The sequence below is a fragment of the Apodemus sylvaticus genome, chromosome 5 (assembly GCF_947179515.1).
Source record: "Apodemus sylvaticus chromosome 5, mApoSyl1.1, whole genome shotgun sequence".
NCBI lineage: Eukaryota > Metazoa > Chordata > Mammalia > Rodentia > Muridae > Apodemus > Apodemus sylvaticus.
Window position 1 is genome coordinate 98137842 of NC_067476.1, and position 18415 is coordinate 98156256.

The 18415-nt window shown below is 38.7% G+C and overlaps 1 protein-coding gene across 6 annotated transcripts in view; it reads left to right on the plus strand.

Moving 5' to 3' along the window:
• Cdin1 (CDAN1 interacting nuclease 1) overlaps nucleotides 1–18415 on the plus strand; it is a 194582-nt gene that overhangs the window by 26015 nt on the left and 150152 nt on the right. The gene's annotated exons all lie outside the window — the stretch shown is intronic.

Sequence of the window (18415 nt, forward strand, 5' to 3'; positions counted from 1 at the left end):
TATTTAAAATACTTTAAAATACATTAAGTAGTTAGCTATGGAGAACAGCAAGTTCACTAAATAGTATTCATTGTTATAAAGGTTTTCAGTGTAGTATGTGCCATGAAGTGTCTTGCTTCATGTGACCCCAATGTGAGCGGGAGTACATTCCATCTGGATCTTTATTTCTCTGGAAAAAAAAATGGGCGGAAGGATCACAACCAACTTCTTTGAGATTAATTGGTCTTCCCTTATTCTTTTTATTTTATTTTACATTATTTTATGTAAGTAATGTATTTGTTTTTACTTTTTACTTTTAGTTTTTGAGTCTTACTGTATACTCCTGGCTGACTTGTAACTCCTTATGTAGACCAAGCTAGCCTGGAACTCACAGAAATCTGCCTGCATCTGCCTCCTGAGTGCTGGGATTAAAGGTTTGCACCACCCCTGCCTAGCTAAAGATTTTATTGTTTAGCATGTTTTCATAAATTGTTTTTTATTTTAGATAATATGTTAAATATTAAAAAATACTTGGCAAGCAATTTCTTGAATATAATTTAAAGAGCTAGTTTAGTGTTTCAGTATTTTATTTTTAATTTTATCTTTTAAAATTATGCATATAAATATATCTTAATCATGTCATCTAAACTAAATGATATGAGTTGTTAGTTGCTATAATTAAAATTGCTATAATTAAAAACACAAAAAATCAAAAAAGCATAATCTTGAAAAATAATTGCAATTGTACTGAACCAGGGGTCATCAACTCAAAAGGAGAAAACCTGAACTGAGTTCCATTGTTTTAACGTGTGAGTTGTCACATGTGGTTGTGAGTGGACCCTACCTACAAGGTGAGCATTGGGTAGAGTCCCATCTCTGTCCCAGGCCACATGTCTAGAATTCAGAAAGGCCAGGTGGTCTGGCCCTTGCCTCTGTTGTACTACACACAGTGTTCATGCGCTTGGCCTGGGCAAGTTGCTTCCTCTCAGAGTTTTCATTTGTCTGTGTGAAGAACGCTTTCCTCCATTTGTTTGGGGGTACAGTGGAGATCACAAGCAATGTGCAAAAACTTTACAGAAGGCTTTAGTGCCATGGTGATGCCCAGCCAGTCTGGAGGCTGGTGTCCTCCCAGAGCTCTGAAAGGAAGTTTTCTACAGACTCTGAGAAGGAAATTGAATAAGTGAAATGGAAATTTCTTTTTCCAACCTATGACACAGTTTAGAAATGTGACTTTCCTGAGAAGGGTGTGCACCTGGGCCTTCCCTGGCTGAGTATTAACTCAAGTGACTCAAAGACTAAGATATGTTGCTGTGTAGTTTGTAAGTACTTCTAAAAAACGGGTCACAAGCATTAGGTAATGTGAGAAATGTGGAGGTGGAAAGCACGTCTTTGCATTGAAGAGAAAGCAGGAGACAACTGCCTTGGAGCACAAGTGTAATTGCTTGTTGAAATGATGCTTGATGAAAATAAGGGGCACATGGACAACCACTTGGAAATGTGTCGTGAAGAAGCATCTAAGTGCTTGCTCTTCTGTTGTTTTAGTTCTTTTAAGTGACTTAAGCAAGGTAGACTCTGAAATTGTGCTTTTATGAATCATTTCAACGATGTAATGTAAACAGTATGAATGTGTGGATCTCTAGGCCCTTTAAATACCTGCAGTTAGAGATCCCTCTCCTTTGGATGACTAATAAGATACTGGCTTTTGTGCTATTTAGGGGGAAAAGAATAGCTTTCTTTGACATTAATTTTTTTTTTACCACACTCAATATTTAATTTGGATTGATGCAATATAACTCCGTGTGTGTGTGTGTGTGTGTGTGTGTGTGTGTGTACACTTACCTGTATTTTATATTTAGGGATAGTCGAACATATGAAGTCTAGATTTTAGTTAGATTTTTATCTTGTATTAGGCAAAGATATCTGCCTTTTTTTATGGACACTCCCTCAAGAAATTAAATGTCCACAAAATTGGTGACCTGTTTTTAAGCGTACTTGTAACATCTTTCTGAATGAGAAATCGTTCCAGCAGTACCTAATATTGGCAATTTTCTTCTGTCTGCTTTTAGAACTTATTGGCCAACCAGGTCAGACATTATTAAAGTTCAAAGGGCCCAGAGGGAAAAGTAATGGTTTTGTGCTACTATGAATTTTAAATGTTGCCATTTTCTCCTGTTACAGCATCATCTGTTCTCACATGCCACTAAAAATGTATAGAAGTTTTAGACTAAATTCAAGGTCAAGGTTATAAGAGTGAAGATGCTTCTCGCTCGTTCTTGTAGGTGTTTGCTGCCCACATTATCAGCGTCCCACTGTGGAGCCAGACCCCTTTCCCATTTTAAAGAATTTGCTATGAAGAGAGCAGGATTTGTTTGCTGGGGGCAGGGTGGTGGTAGTTTGCTTATCACTTCTTGGAAATGCATATACAGCTTTAGTCAGAGAATCTGTTCTCACAGAACACAGCAGCTACAGTCTGTATGACACAGACAGACTGGAGTCCTTTAGTTCTGCCATGCTGTGTTTAGTACTTAGCAGATGTAATGCTCTCTCATTTTTTTTCTCATTTCTGAAGTCTGAACTCAGGCCCCTGCATATGCTGGGCAGGCAGTCCACACCCTCAGCCCATAGTACTGTTGGAAGATACAGCTCTGGGGAAGGATTGCACACACGCACATGGGTCTGTTCCCCAGCACATAAACATTTGTTGGATGACTGAGGGGAATGTGTTGCATTTTAGCAGACTGAATCTCTGTGCTGTAAATCAGAGTGTGACTGGACACACCCAGGTTCCCACCACTTCCTAAGCTGTTTCAAAGCACATGCCTCACTGAGACTGATAGCTGGTGACTTGTACAGCCTTTCTGTGAGGTTGGCATTTGGCAGCACCTCAGGTCTCTTTCCTGGCTTTGCATTTCTGACTAAGAGTCAGGTGTGGCTGGCTTCATTGCTCCCTTACATCTCTCCGGAAGCTTTACAGTGATTTTGATTTGGTTGAGGTAACTAACTTTGATACAGAGGGGTAATATCACAGTACCCCATTCAGAGCATCTATAGTCATAGTCTGGCCATAAGCATCTTTTCACCTACAAAATCTTCTTGTCAATTTCTGATATCTTTTCAAAAAATGATAGTTGATTGTTATGAACTTTGTGATATTTTGATCATTTTCTCAAGTGGCCACCTTATACTCAGTTTGGCCAAAACTTTTGGGCCTTAAAAGTTTTAAGGCAGCATACCATGTGTTGTTTGAGAAGCTTAAGATCTAATTGTTTGCCACCTCAGTTCCAAAGTCGAGCCTTCTCTGCAGTGGTGGCTTCTGCTGTGGGCTCACATGCAGTCGTCATGAGTGTTTATTTTCTGATTGGGAGTGGAAAGGCTTCTTTGTTTTCTCATAAAATAGATGTGTATTTACTTTGAGGCTGTATGAATGGTAGAGGAGGAAGATGATTCTTTATTAAGTCATCACCGTGAGAGTTAACCTTGAGCAAGGCAGATGTAAAGTAAAAGACTTTGCTTTAAGGAACAAGTAATCTAATGGAAAAACAGATGAAGAAAAAAAATAGTTTGAAATTGAAATTTTCCCGCAGTCTTATTCATGGCCTCCTAAAATCCTTAAGTCTGAAGGGTTTATAAACTCATTATTAAACATTTTTCTTCTACTTTACTATATTATGTGGTACGTATTTATGTTTATATGTATGTCTTTATCTACTTACCTAAATGCACACACATGTACACTCTGCATACTGTGTGTAGATGCCAGGGGACAACTGTAACACAGGCGTTGTTCTCTTCCTCCACCATGTGGGTCCCAGGGATTGGACACAGGTGGTCAGGAAGGAGGTTTTACTCACTGAGCCATCGCACTAGCCCTCATGAAGTCTTGGGCCAAACCCTTCTGGAGTCTATCCGGGTTAACTGCACACTGTTATTCTCTCTTATCTCAACATCTGAAGAAAAGATCCTTGAAGCCCTTGAATGTACATTGTAGAATATTCCAGAAATTTTCTGTTTTGTGGGGAAGGTCTTCTTCCTCTGTTTTTCTTCCCGGGTCATTGCAGAAATCCTCAGATATCTTTTGCATTTTTATTCTAAAGGAAATTCTAAGGATATTTGGATTTTCAATGTCTCAATTGAGTGTAATATTGGGTGGAAGGATCTAGAGAAATCATCAATGTAGGGAAATGACAGTGTAGAAAATGCAAGAGAGGGGCATGAACCCCTTCACTTCATGGTTGGGAATGTGGACCTTGCTGTCTGTGGAGGACATAGCTGTAAGGAGCTAGCCTAAGAATCTGGAGTCTCGGCCTTTAGTTGTAAGCATCCCAGTCTTAGACTCTGGTCCTGTGCTGTTAGCATTTTCTGTATTCATTTTCCAACCTGCTTATAAGACTATCACTGTGATCTATCTATATCCAACATTGCTATAAGAATATAAAGTATATTGAATTATAATTTATTGTTTTTATTTCTGAAAAAGTTACTACTTTTGTAATCTTTTCTAGAAGATCTGATTATCTCTGAAACTGGAGGGAGGGTAAAAGTTAGGGAAAGCTTTGATTGGCTGATCAAAGAAATCCAAGGTTTTGGGGTTTTTTTTGTTGTTTTGTTTTTTTTTTTTTGTTTTGTTTTGTGTTTCAAGGGCTTTTAATAGAATTATTTGGTCTAAGAATTCATGATGAAGCAACATCCTTTGTTGTGCTATATTTAGAGAGGCCATAAATTAGCCTTAGGGTGAAGATACTTTTTCCATTTTCAGTTGCCGTAGGCCATTGAAATGTTAATAAAAGTGCTTAGAATTATATGTGTATAAAACCTGAGAAAAACATGATAAAGTCCTTTGTTTATTTCTTTCAGCGTCATGTCACTTGATTTTAATCTCTTGTGATTGTGTTTACACTAAGAATTGACTTCCCTATATGTTCCCTGATGGAAAGAGTTGATATTCAAAGTATGTTTTCTTGCAATTTTTTACTGTTACATATCTGGTAAAGGTAGATGGAACCTAGTTTTCCTCAGTAGAATGTAGTGGACTTGATGGAAGAGAGGGTAAGTGGTTAGACCTGCCTGTGAACCCTTCTCCTTCTTTGTTCTTTTTGTGGTATGTAGTAGACTGGGGAAAAAACAAAGCAGGTGTTTTGCAGGCATGCCCGGGTGGGGTTCAGGGCTCTGTTTACAGCAACACAGCTAGGGCAGAAGTTTCTATCCTAGGAGGAGTGGTTGGGACAGGTTCCTAGCAATGACAGCTTTCTTCAGTAAGAGCTAGAACACGTTTGCACATTTTTCCTCAGTGGCCTATGCGCCTACATTTAAATAAATACATGAAGAACCATGGGAGGCTTCTCATGCCTGTGATTACAGCACTCCTGTTTTAGAGGCAGAAGGAGCACAGTCATTCTTCCATATATAGGGAATTGAAGCCCAACCTGGGATATATAAGGCCTTCTCTTAAAGCAACTAAATAACAACAGCCAAACACCAAAGTAAATCAGCCAATCAACAACAAAAAAGAAACAAACAAAAGGAGTGCAAGGGACTTGACTGTAAATAGACTTGCTGTGGAACACTGGAATATTTATCCAAAGCTAAGAGTATTCCTCCTGATCTTTGGCTCTCACAGTCTTCTGCCCCTTTCTTTGTGATGGCCTGTGAGCCAAGTAAGAAGTGGGTGTGATCGAGATGCCCCATTTGTCTCTGAACACTCCACAATTTCTTATTCATTGCATTTTGACATTGTAGTTTGATTTGTAGTAGTAGTTTTGACTACTATACACTGGACAAAGAAACTTGTTTGATGAGGTTTGAGAGCTGCACTAATCTATGGGTGTAAAGATAAAAATCTGGAGGTAATCTGACACTGTGTCTATTTAGCAAAATAATAGTAGCAGGTTCACCCCTGGGGCCTATGAGCTCAACCATGGGTTAATAACCAGATTGCACATTAGAAGTTAATGGTAAGACCCTGTTGCTGAAGACACCACACACATTTGTCACAGGACATGGAGAAATGTAGTCAGGACTGACAAGGAAGCCTCCTCCTCCTCACTGCCTCTTATAGCACTGGAAGGTGCAATGGTGGGGTGCTAGTGGTGGAAGGGGTCATCAACAGTCTTATCAACTGTGACTGTGAACTGCTGTAATGAGCAGCGGGCAAAATATGCCTATGGATGTAATACTGGCATGAACGTTATAGAGATAACCAACCAATGGTTGTCTGGTTGGATTTAGATCTTTTAAATAATGGTTGCTTCATCTTCTTTAGATCTTGAGGTCATGCATGTGAGTTTTTGTTTACTTAAAACTATAGTGTCAACGTAACCTTTTGTCTTTTCTAGTTCTAATTATAACCCAAACTACATTTTTTTATATTAAATAGTTGCATGTACCTTTACTGTTTATAAATTCAGACATGCCAAGTAGAACTTTTTCCTCTCCTATATTTTTGTAGTTCTGGGGATCAAACTCGGGTCCTTATACATACATACTTGAATAGTTTTGTTTCTCTAAGCCGCTTCTGTCTTTCAAGTGGTGAATTTGAATGGTGAAAATGTCTTTGTGTGGAGGATCTATCCCTTGAAAGTTACATTTGGGATGAGGAGTTGTAAGGCTTAGAACTTTAGTCAGGACTCTGGCGGCTGCTGGATCTGGGAGTCCTAAGGGAGCATTCATATGACCTGGCATTTGGTAATGAAGTCTCTGAAACCTTGTGTTCTGCTTTAGGAACTATCACAAGCATTCTAGTCGTAGTAAATACTCTTTTGTTGAAACTGGATTGAGGAGATTTAAGGACTCCTTTGCAACTGCAGTCCTGTGATATATTGGTGTACTGGTTGTGGAAAGTGATTTGTCATTTGGAGACAGTGATTAAGAGCATAGAGCCCAAAGCCAAGCTGCTTGTTTACATTTTGGCTGTGCTCATTTGGATCAAATACTTGACTCCTTCTCAGTTTCTTAAATAATGGCACTATTTTGATTATCACAGTGATGGCTAAGTGAAACAGAGCCTGGTCCCTAATGAACTCTACCCATGTTACTACATTCATTATCATTAAGCATCATGGCAGTATATAGTTCCTGAGTAGACAGACATCTTTTATTGGAATTCAACAGAAATGGGGAAAAGTTGACATACAGGAATGGTCTAGCAAAGTTAACATTGAGCAAAGTCTGTTTGTGTAGTACAGTCGTGATGACTGAACTCTATATCTGCTTCTTCTCTGCTGTCCTGAAGACACATGGGGAAGCAAGGAAAACATTTCCAACAGTGTTTTAAAATGGATCTATCGGGAGCCAATCTAAGTGCTGAGAGTACTTGCCAAGAGGATCTGATTGTGAATCAGGAATGAAAGGCTGTGGTATGATTAAAATTTGTTTCATAAGGGAAAGCCTTAATGCATCTGAATACATTCCATTTGCTATTTTACCACTGCCAGCATTTATTATTAACATGTGTGGTTGTAGAATAATTATAGTCTATATCATGGGGATGTTTTTAGAGAAAATTGAAAATCTGCACTTCTTTCAAGGTAATGTAGCAAGGGAAACAGGCTACCTGTTGAGGTTTCAGATACTTTGTCTGACTTCCTAATAGTACTACAGAGGCCTTGGAAGCCCTGCAAATTCTGAAAGGTGCTCTTATGTAAATTGCTGTTTTTTCCTTGTAAAATGGAAAGCAAGAACATGGTAAATTGGGGTTAGATTTAGGTGAGAGCCTAAAAGAAATACTATAAGACTGTTATTACTATTATGTTAAAATAAAATTTATTGGAGATGAAAATGGTTGAAATGATACTGGTTGTATCTATATATTTAATAAATTATAACAATTATGAAAACTGGCCAAATTGTATTTATCAATTTTATATGATAATCTCTGTAATCTATTAAATTTAGATAGATTAAGAGAGAAATATGCATACTATACACAAAAAGAGACAGGAAAAACTTAAGTGCTTGTCTTAGGGGGTTTCTATTGCTGCAACAAAGTATCATGGCCAAAAGGCAAGTTGGGGAGGAAATGATTTATTCAGCTCCACCTTGCTGTTCTTCAACAACAGAAGTCAGGATGGGAACTCCAGCAGAGCAGGAACTGGGAGGCAGGAGCTGATGCAGAGGCCATAGAGGAGAGCTGCTTACTGGCTTGCTCCTCATGGCTTGCTCAGCCTGCTTGCCTATAGAACCCTGGATCACCAGCCCAGGGGTTGCACCACCCAAAATGGGTTGTACCCTTTCCCATTGATCACTAATTAAGAAAATGCCTCACAGCTGGATCTCATGTAGGAGTTTTCTCAACTAAGGCTCCTTCCTCTCTCATGAATCTAGCTTTTGTCAAGTTGACATAAAGCCAACCAGCACAGCAGCTTTAAGGTACTTTGTACTTATTCTCTGAAAAGGTTGGAAAGAAATTTTTTCACACATGGATAGACAAAGTTGTGGACACACAACTAAACTCACCTCTGAGAACTCACCTCCTTTATGAGAGCAGAGTGGACAAAATGACTGCAGTTCTTGGAGAATTTCCTTAATGGAGCAGTTCTGTTGAGAGGAAAGATGCCATTAAGATATTTGAAGTGTAAGCAAACCTGGGACCTACTAGAAAATCAGTGAAAATGAGAGACATCATAGAACAGAAGCGTTAGGGTCCTACAACCCAGTATAGGTAACAAAGAGGATGGTGTCTTAACAGCCTAGTTGAGCTCTAGTACTTGAAGAATTAATCAGCTGAAAATATTGGCAGAGGCAGTGGTTAATCACCCATCCTTACAGTGTGACCTATTGTGTAAGGCCATAGCTCATCATAGTCTTCTTTGCCTACTATAGTGAAATCCATTATACTGAGTCGTTGAAATCATAGAAACTTAACAAGTTCAGAGGCTGGGAATCTGAGGTTTGGGTGCAAGGGTGGTTCAGTTGTGGCGAGGGCTCTCTTCTCCATGGCCTCTTCTCAGTGAGTGTGCCTAGGGCCCCTCCTTGTTTTGTTTTCTTTTCTTATTTAGCTACCATTCCATCATTATTTCCTACCTTGTGAGGTCCTTAAAGTCTGCTTATCTTCCAAGGACCACATCTGAAGATGCCATTATATTAGGGATTATGGCTGCAACATGGGAACATTCTGTCTGCAGCACCTGTTAATCCTTTAGGGTGAGTTGAGCGTATCCTGTGGGTTGATTCTTTGGCATCATTTGTGCTCATGACTAGAATCCTGGTTCACTTTCTATGCAAATGTTGCCATTGTGTTTTAACATTTTTCTTTTCTGTTTACCATTATTCTTATCAATGCAAAAATCATAATTATACATTTTAAATCAGATTTTATTGAGCCAAAAAATATCCCTCAAATCACCTTTTGTTTTTTACTTTTTCTCCTATCCCTAGCACCGAGGAACTCTTGGTCTGCTTTCTGATGTGTGTGTATCTCCCCACCCTAGAATACTATACAAATTGACTCCTGCCAAATTAGCCTTTTGAGTTTGGCTTCTTCTAATTACAGCCATACATTTGAGACTTATCAATGTAGTTGTATGCATTATTGCAGAGTACTAGTCTTTGTGTGAAGGTGTAAGTTTGCATATCCTTTCCCTGTGAGTGTCTGTGCTGCTTTCAATGTATAAAAGTGTTACACAATTGTGTACAGGGCTGTGAAAGCCAGGAGTGTGTGTCAGACTGGATTGTGTTCAGAGTCACATCACACTTGGCTTTGATAAGATTTGAGGAGTTTGGGACTTGATAGATGTTGAGTTAATGCTATAGTGGTTTGAGACTTTGGGCTGGGTGAATATTTTGTATGTGGGACAGATGTGAATCTCTGGATGGGGGGTAGATAATGGAAGGCTAAAAACCAGTTCCCTTAAACATGTGAGGTTTTAAACTACGGAATCTACAAATGTCCTGAATGATTGTATAAGGTGGCCCTATATGGAATGAATGAATCCTTGGAAATTGGAGATAGAAGGAGCTTTTCCACCACACACATAGAAGATAATTCGAAGCTGGAACAGAGAGAGCCGAAAATCTTTCTCATGAAAACTGTCCTGATACAACCACTCATTAAGGAATGCAGGTAGTCACCGGAGGCTAAACAAGACAGGGAGTGGATTCTTGTCTAGAAAATCAATTTTGGGCTAGTGTTACTAATTGTAGACTTTGGCCCCCTGAATTATAAAAATGAGATTCTATTACATTTGTGTTAATTTTTCAAGGCAGCCAAAAAACCAGTTTTGGCTATGGAAATTTGTTTGTTTATATGTTTTGTCTTTGTTTTTTGCTTTTGTATAAGATTAAAGCTGAAGGACTGGAAGTATAGCTCAGTGGTAACGGGCTGACTTATCACCAGAAGGCCCTGGGTTTGATTTCATATATGCATGTATGCACACACTTAATACTATATATGCATGTACACACACACACACACACACACACACTGGTAAAAGCAAAAACGCTGAGAAAGTAAAATTAAATAATCTGAGGGCTTTTTTAAAAGCAACTGTGTTTAGAAAACCAGTAGTAGTAAATCGGATTTTTTATTTATTTATTTATTTTTTAGAATGGTAATGGTAATCTGAAAAACCAACAAGGCTTTTGGTGTCGTGCTTAGATTCTAGGCTTCTGCTTAAGGGAAGGTGAAAGGATTCAATGCAGTACAAACATGGTAGTATTAGTTAGAGTAGACACTGGTATCATAAATGACATTTATAACATGAGTTACCTGCTGAATTGACTGAACATTACTAGAGCCATGATTTTTGTCACTAATAAAAGTTAAGAATTTGTTCTCTATATCCTACTTTGTGTTTTAAACCTATCCTTTGCAAATGCCTTTCTGAAACCAAATTCATGTTCTGCACAAGATCAACTCTGTTTGACTTATCATTAGGCCACCATGATAAAAGTCTTGTGAACTAAATTCGGGATTCATTTTGCAGCTGTGAGAAGGAGGTGAGAGAGCAGGGACTTTATCCATCATCAGACATGCTGGGATCATTTCCTGTGACCGCCGAGTTGAAAGCAGAAAGTCCCTTAAGAGAAAAACCAGTATTTGAAGGATGAGGATGTAGTTCATCTTTGCCTAATATACTCAAAGCCCCGGGTTTCATCCCAAGCATGGCACAAAGTAGCACGGTGTTGCACACCTGTGACCCCAGCATTGAAGAAGTAGAGGCAGGAGATCAGGAGTTGAATGTCATCCTCCACATAGTTTTTTTTAAATTAAATACATGGTTTATTCTTATATTAGGAAAATGAGGTGGTAACCTGGGGGATTCTGGGGTTTCTGAGTGATGATATCGTGACTTTTTATCTATGAGGTGATTATGTTGTCAGAGAGAAAGTGGTACTGTATAATCAGTGCTGGATGGTGGATAGCTATTTTCTATTTTCTCACCCTATGGTATGATTTATTTTATTTCCTAGAAATTAATGGCTCTGGTTCTTTGCCTAGAACAAAACTTCTAAGATAGTCCTACATGGAAGGACCAATTTCAGTTTGACTACTGGTCAGTATTAGGGCCTAGGCACCATTTTCTGACAAACTGTAGTTAAAGCTGGGACTGAGTGGGGACAGTGTGTGAGGCAGCAGGTGTGTAAGTTTGAGGCCACTCTGGGTTACATAGAGACACTTGGCTTCAAAACAGCACAAGCTACCAGGATTAAAAAGAGAATCACAACAAATCTCACTCTCAGAGAGCCAGTAGAGTCACAGAATTTTGAGATGGAAATCAATTTTAAGGAAATCATATTTATAAATTATGACACAAAACATTGCCATTTCTATTTAAATGTTAAACACCTTCTAAATAAAAGCACTGTCCCTCATTGGTACTTCTTAAAAATATATATAACTCTTCTGTTCTCTTATGATGCTAGGGATGAAACCCAGGAGCTCACATTAGGCAAGTGTCTTCTTCTCTTGCATCTTCCAGCGCCACCATGGCAGCTTCTGATGCGCCTTCTGTTAGTGAGTGTTCGTGGGACATAGAAGGTGTTACCAGAAATTTATGAAGGTATTATTCTTAAGAACTGAAAACATTTCTAAATCTAGGAAAAATTACACACACCCTAGAAAAATAATGCTTGTACAGTTGTGAGATCATATTACAGTTGTGTGTCGATTTGGGGAGATAGAGATAATTCTGCCATAGAGGAAAAAATAATTTTGATCTTATACTCATTTTTAATTTTTATTTTCTTGGAATACATACTACAAGCTTCACCATTTTAAAACAGCACACAGTTAATTCAGTAGTTTATAGTATATTCATGTAGTCAAGTAGCCCTTACCACAACCTAATTTTAGAGCATTTACTTTCTAAAAAGAAACATCATACTCATTAGTAAATACCCCCTGTCTCTTGCACACAGCCCTGGCAACCACTAATGCACTTTTGGTTCCTGTGGGTTTTCTTATTCTGGACAGTTCATCTAAATGGATCCAGTAGTAACTTACTTGGCCTTTGTGATTAGAGGCTGTTTGTTTGTTTGTTTGACTGTACAATGTTTGCAAGATTTACTGTGTTAGAGTATAGATCAGTGCTTAATTTTCTATTGAGATATTCTTATAGGATATACTACATCTCAGTTATCCATCATCAACTGATAGGCCTGTGTGTTTCTACCTTGCGACTATTATGGACAGTATAGCCTTAAACAGTGTGTGTGGGGTTTGGTGAGGACTTGGGTTTAGTTTCTGATATATCTCAAAGGATACTATTACAGGGTCATACTGTAATTTTGTTTAATGATTTAATCATTATTATTATTATTATTATTATTACTACTACTTGTGGGCAGTCACATGTATGCGTGAGTGCTGTGGCACACAGGCATCAGAGGAGTCATTTATTTCCAGGAGTTGTTTCTCTCCTTTGTGTGTTCTAGGGATCAACTCTAAGGCCAACAAAGTTTTCTAAAAAATCTGCACCGTTTTCAGCCTGCTACCTGTGTATAAAGTTTCTTGTTTCCCTATGTTCTTGCCAACACTTGTTAATGTGCATGGTTTTTCTTTATGGTCACTCTGTCCAGTGTGGGTTAGTCCTTTATAGTGGGATTCGTTTGCTTTCCCCTAATGTACTGATCTCCATGTCTCCTGGGAGAAGTGTCCATTTAAGCTCTTCGCCCATCCTAAAATTAAGTCCATGTGTTTTTCACTAAATATGAATGGATAGCTTAGTAGAAGTTCATTGGCTATGTTTTTTTCACATTCTAGTATAAATATCTATTTTCACATAATATGAGTATTTATGACTTATTGTATGAGTTCTTTTTTATAGAATAGATAATTACAACACATTTTCTGGGAGAGTCCATTTTTCACTGACTTATACCATAGGAAAGGATTTTTTTTTTAATAAAACCATAAACCATTGAATGACAGAGTATGATAAAAACCATACTTTTCCAAGGCACAACATTATTTCCCCATAAGATCTGTAAGCATACTCAACATATAAAGGCCTACAAATCCTGACATATCAATTTGAATATGTAACTGTTTGTCACACTAGTTGAGATTCTTCAGCACAGTGCCAGCTGAAAGCTCTAGTATATATATATATATATATAAGAATCATTATCTATATATAATAGAACATTATATTAAAGACATGAGTTTGGAATGACCAGGGCATTCCTAGCTCATGTCTCTGCATTTATGAAACTAAAATATGAAGGAAGTAAGGGATCAAAAGCATAGTTGTGGGAAAGGAAGTGGTTGGTCAATTTGATTGAAAGGTATCTGTGACCAAATGGGAGAACATCTGTATGAGTAAGAATAATTAAGATGAGGATTTCTCTAACCAGCACCCCATCCCCACACATCTCTGTGTGCTTATATCTTGGGAGCTGTGAAGTAGTTGTTGGGAGCATAGCAAGGTGCACTTTCAGCTGGATTAATGTGTCAGGTGAAAGGGAAATGGCTCAGAGAACTCTGAGGAAAACCCAGGAAAGAAGCAAAGAGCCAATGAAAGAAAAGTAGATGGAAGGTTAACTCAGATTACAGAGGAAGAACGACGTCTTCAGCCAAGAGGGGCAGTCAAAGGAGCAAGTGTTACCGAGAGGTTTGGTAGGAGAATGCTGTGTTGAGCGTATGGAACTTGTCCCCTGAGCTCATTTGTTAGACACTTGGTCCCTTAGAAGGTTTGGAAACCTCAAGAGATGGGATCTTGTTGGAGGAAGGAGGTCAGTAGGTTATGGCTGGTCTCCAGTCCCTGCCCCTTTGGTTCTCGTCTTGTGAAGTGAAGTACCTTCTTTCTACATGTGCCTTGTCTTCTCATGTTCTATGCAAGCACTGGGTCCAAGCAACCACAGAGCACACCTCCAGAAGTCCAGAGTCTAAATCACTTACTTCTTCCTCAGGTTGTTTTCTTAGGTGCTTTGGTCAGAGACACTCAAAAGTAAGGAAGCAGGTGGCTTTTTAATTTAGTGATAAGGAGTTGATGACTTGTGTGTCAATTGAGGAGTGGAACAGAAGTCAGATTGCCGTGAGGTAGGTGAGATAGAGGCTTAACAGGATGTATGGAACCAATGGCCTGTAAGAGCGAAGATGTCTTGATGGGGAAGAAGTGGTAAACAGCCAGACATGGCCCTATAATCCCAACAATAGGGAGAAACTGAGAGAGTCTTTGATTTTTTAAAGGAAGAAGGTGAGGATTAGCCAGAGAAAGAACTAGAAGAAAACTGAATTTTATCCTGTAAGGAAAATAGTTTAGTATAAATATTGTCACATAAGGGCCGCCATCAGATCTACTGTTCTGTTAACCTTTTTGTTCGTAATAAAATGACTACCATTTAATTCAAAACATCTATCTCATAGAGTAGTCTAACCTGATTAAAGATGTCATTGTAGGAAGAAAAGTTGAAATTTAAAAAGATGGCTGGTAAACATTTCCCATTAATTTATTATGTAATAAATAAATAATTTGTTAAGTTATCAGAGTTTCTTAGGAGAGAAATGGCCAGGAGTCTGGACTGGCTGGCATAATTAAGTACCCGTCACCCAGGCTTCTATTCTTTATCTGATTTATGTTATGGCTTGTTCTGAAAAGTTAATACTTAAATTTAATTAGGAAGGTAAGAGGTATAGATACTAAGACTGTAATTAATTGGAACATTTGGAATAGGAGGCTTTAGAGCAGTGAGAATCCTGGAGATCAATTTATCTAACGGCTTCTCACTTCTTTCCTTGTGTTTACCTACTTAGTTTCCTTATAAAATGTATCTGGAGATCTAAATGTCTAGAGATAATATAAGGAGACTCTTTATCTCCCTGTTTGCTTTAGATATTTCTATGTTCATAGAAAGGAAACATTTTAACGCGCTCTGCATTACCTTTCCCCCCCACCAGATCTTAAAACAAATGATGGACTAATATGAGTCTGATTGAGGCCTGCTGTTTCCCCCTCTTCTCCTTCATGTGAGGTAGCGAGGTCGGCTGACTGCTACCTCTCTTGCACTGCATCCAGAGATGTCCATGAAAAATAAATGGTGATATTTTGTGGTTTTATACTTCGTGTGGCTCATTTAAAATGTAGATGAAATTCTGTAACATAATAAAAACTTTCAAAAATATTTGTTCATATTGATAATCTGCTAATGTAAACTCAATTTCTGGTCTTTAGAAAGTGTTAAGTGTTCTTAGGACTATGTTCTTTTTTTTATTTGAAAGTAAATGTGCCATGCTCTGCCTTAAGACTGGCACACTTGCCCTGCATTGTATAGTTTGCTAGGATTCTGTACAGTAGCTCAATTCAAGTCCCTTTAAATCTAATATCTAGCAAACAGTTTGGGTTTCTCCTGATTATTGAGTTTGCCATTAGTATTGTCCCATTTTGCATGTTTCATCATTATTCCATATTTTTTAGATATTACATATGTTACAAAAATGTTAATTTTTGAAGAAAACATTTTTAGGGGGCTACCCTTAAAATCCTTAAGTTTTAATTCAGTTCCCCTTTGGCCAGATATAGTCCAGCCATGTGCTTTTCATAGCGTTATAGGACTGTTGGACAGAGTTTAGAGGCTGCCAGAGGTTGGAGGAGCACTTATGGGCATTTCAAGCTTTGGGATGGGACCATAAACACACACCACCACGAGAGTACATGTGAACTGAAGGCAGTGAACTGCACCCATGTTTAGTGTGGATGAGTCACTTTCATCAACATGTTAGACGAGGAGCTAGATATTGCCCCCCAAAATGCATACTGCGTAGGACATTTCTTGTAATATCCACCAAATGCCCAGTTGGCAATGCCAGCTTCTAGAATACATACTTGTCATGGTAAGCTAAAAGAAATAGAAGACCAGGAGGATCACCATTTCTTAGCTGGAAAGGCCCTCAGGGTGCTGAAGTGATTGACCTAAGTGGTTAATTGGTTTCCTTTCTTTTAAAAGATTAATTTGTTATGCTACACATTTGTTCCTTGTGATAATTTTTTGTTTCATTCACAATAATTTAAAAAGAATAATTCTAGTGGTGTAGATAGATGTGACTATCTTTTCTGAGAGAATATTTCAAAAATGTGTTCTACCACCAAAAATTTTAAATATTCCATTTGCACACAAATCCATATTCTTTGGACACAGAATGAACACAGGCAGGGATGATGTCAACAGTGGAATCTAGATTTTACACAGAATATGTTTTTTCTAAGCAGGAAACTCTTCAATAAGCATTGTCTTATAAGATTACCACCTTAGAGAGTATTTTCACCATTCATATGTGAGTTGTTAAGTTATGAAATGAAAATAACACCTGAATACAAGACACATGTTCAGACTCAGAAACAGCCCAGGCAGTAGTGGTCGTTAAAATCCACCTTGTCTGTAAGGAGGACAATGGAAAGCACCTACCAGTCCTCTTACCTCAGACTGTTGCCTGCCACCAGGAGTTCCTTTACCTTTCAACACAAAAAGAAAACAGTATTTTATGCAACTAATTAGAGGAAAACTACAATTTGATTTTTAAAGAAGGAAATATTATCTAAAGCCATTTAAATTGGTCAAACGACTTGACCTCTTTGCTTCAATTTTCTACCAGAAAAACATGTTCCACCTTTCAAGGTGGTCTGTAGTACCTCATAGATGCCTGAGCAGAGGTGTTAGCATGAGTGAGGTGCAGAGCCATTTTCTAGGAACTGTTAGGAAGGGATTAAGAATTTAGGTTCTAGAATTAGATGTGGGTTTTTATTCACCACCTTATCTGAATGCCTAATTGTATATTTTAAAATAATGTTTCTTCCTCTATTTCTTCATTCTTGAAATAAGACAAATGGCAGGTGAGGTTGGAGGGAAGTAGTGAGTTAACCTCTCAGAACTGGTCACTAGACAGACTGGACTTTACTGTTGCCATGGTGTGAATTCCATGCAGGAAACTGCATGTGAAGAAACTCGCTCTAACTTTGAAAATACTTCTGGGTGAAGACAGCCAATCCTGCAGGAGATTTGGTCACTGCCTACCCACTGCCCTCTAGTAGAGCAGTCCATAAACTACTGCTCCATTCTGGAGACAGGGGAATCCTCTCTGCCTTCCTGGCCGTTGTGACACTGGTGGCCTGTGCGCCTGCCCAGACTTTACCTCCAGGACCTCTCGCACCAGCACACTGGGGAAAGTCCAGGAAGAAGACCCTGGTCAGTGCCCGAGGTTGCACAAAGGTGCCGTTTCTGGTTTTTCTCATTTGCACTTGGTCAGACTTTTTCTTCCTTGCTAGACAGATCAACACATACTAGAATAGAGGACTGACACACAAATTACTTAGCAGGATCACTTGTTCTTCCAAAGCAGTGCTTTGTTGGACAAAACCAAAGGATTCTGGGGGCCAGTCTTCCTTGTTGGTATAACATGAGTTGTGCTATGGGTTTTTGGTTTTTGCTTTGTTTTTCTCACCAGTGTTTGTGGGTGGAACTCTAGCTTCCTTCTCACAGAGACACTTGGGTACTCTATTAGTCTCACGCCCATGCCACCGAACTAAGCAGTTTAAAGACCTTCTCAGCTTAAATGCGTGGTCTCATCCTACAGTGCTTCAAGGCCTGACCAGACTCACTTCTTTTTTCTTTTTTTTTCCCATGACAGGGTTTTTTGTCTAGCCCTCCCTGTCCTGAAACTCCCTCTACATCAGGCTGGCCTGAAACTCACAGCTGTGGCATCTTTTGTCTTTCCAACAAATACTTCTCTCATACACTTTGAAACCTAGAAGTGGATCTTCTGCGTACTGCCAGATGGCTAATACCATCAGTCTATTTTGTACTATGAGGAGAGGTTTCTTAATCATGGGGAGATGTGAAACAGTTTACTTTCTTAGAGTAGTTTACTCAAGATTGAACCTTCCTTTTGGCATCTTTTTCAGAAGCTTATGTCAGTAATCCTACCAAGGTATGTGATGTGCATGTTACATTCTGGAAAGCCAGACACACACACACACACACACACACACACACACACACACACACA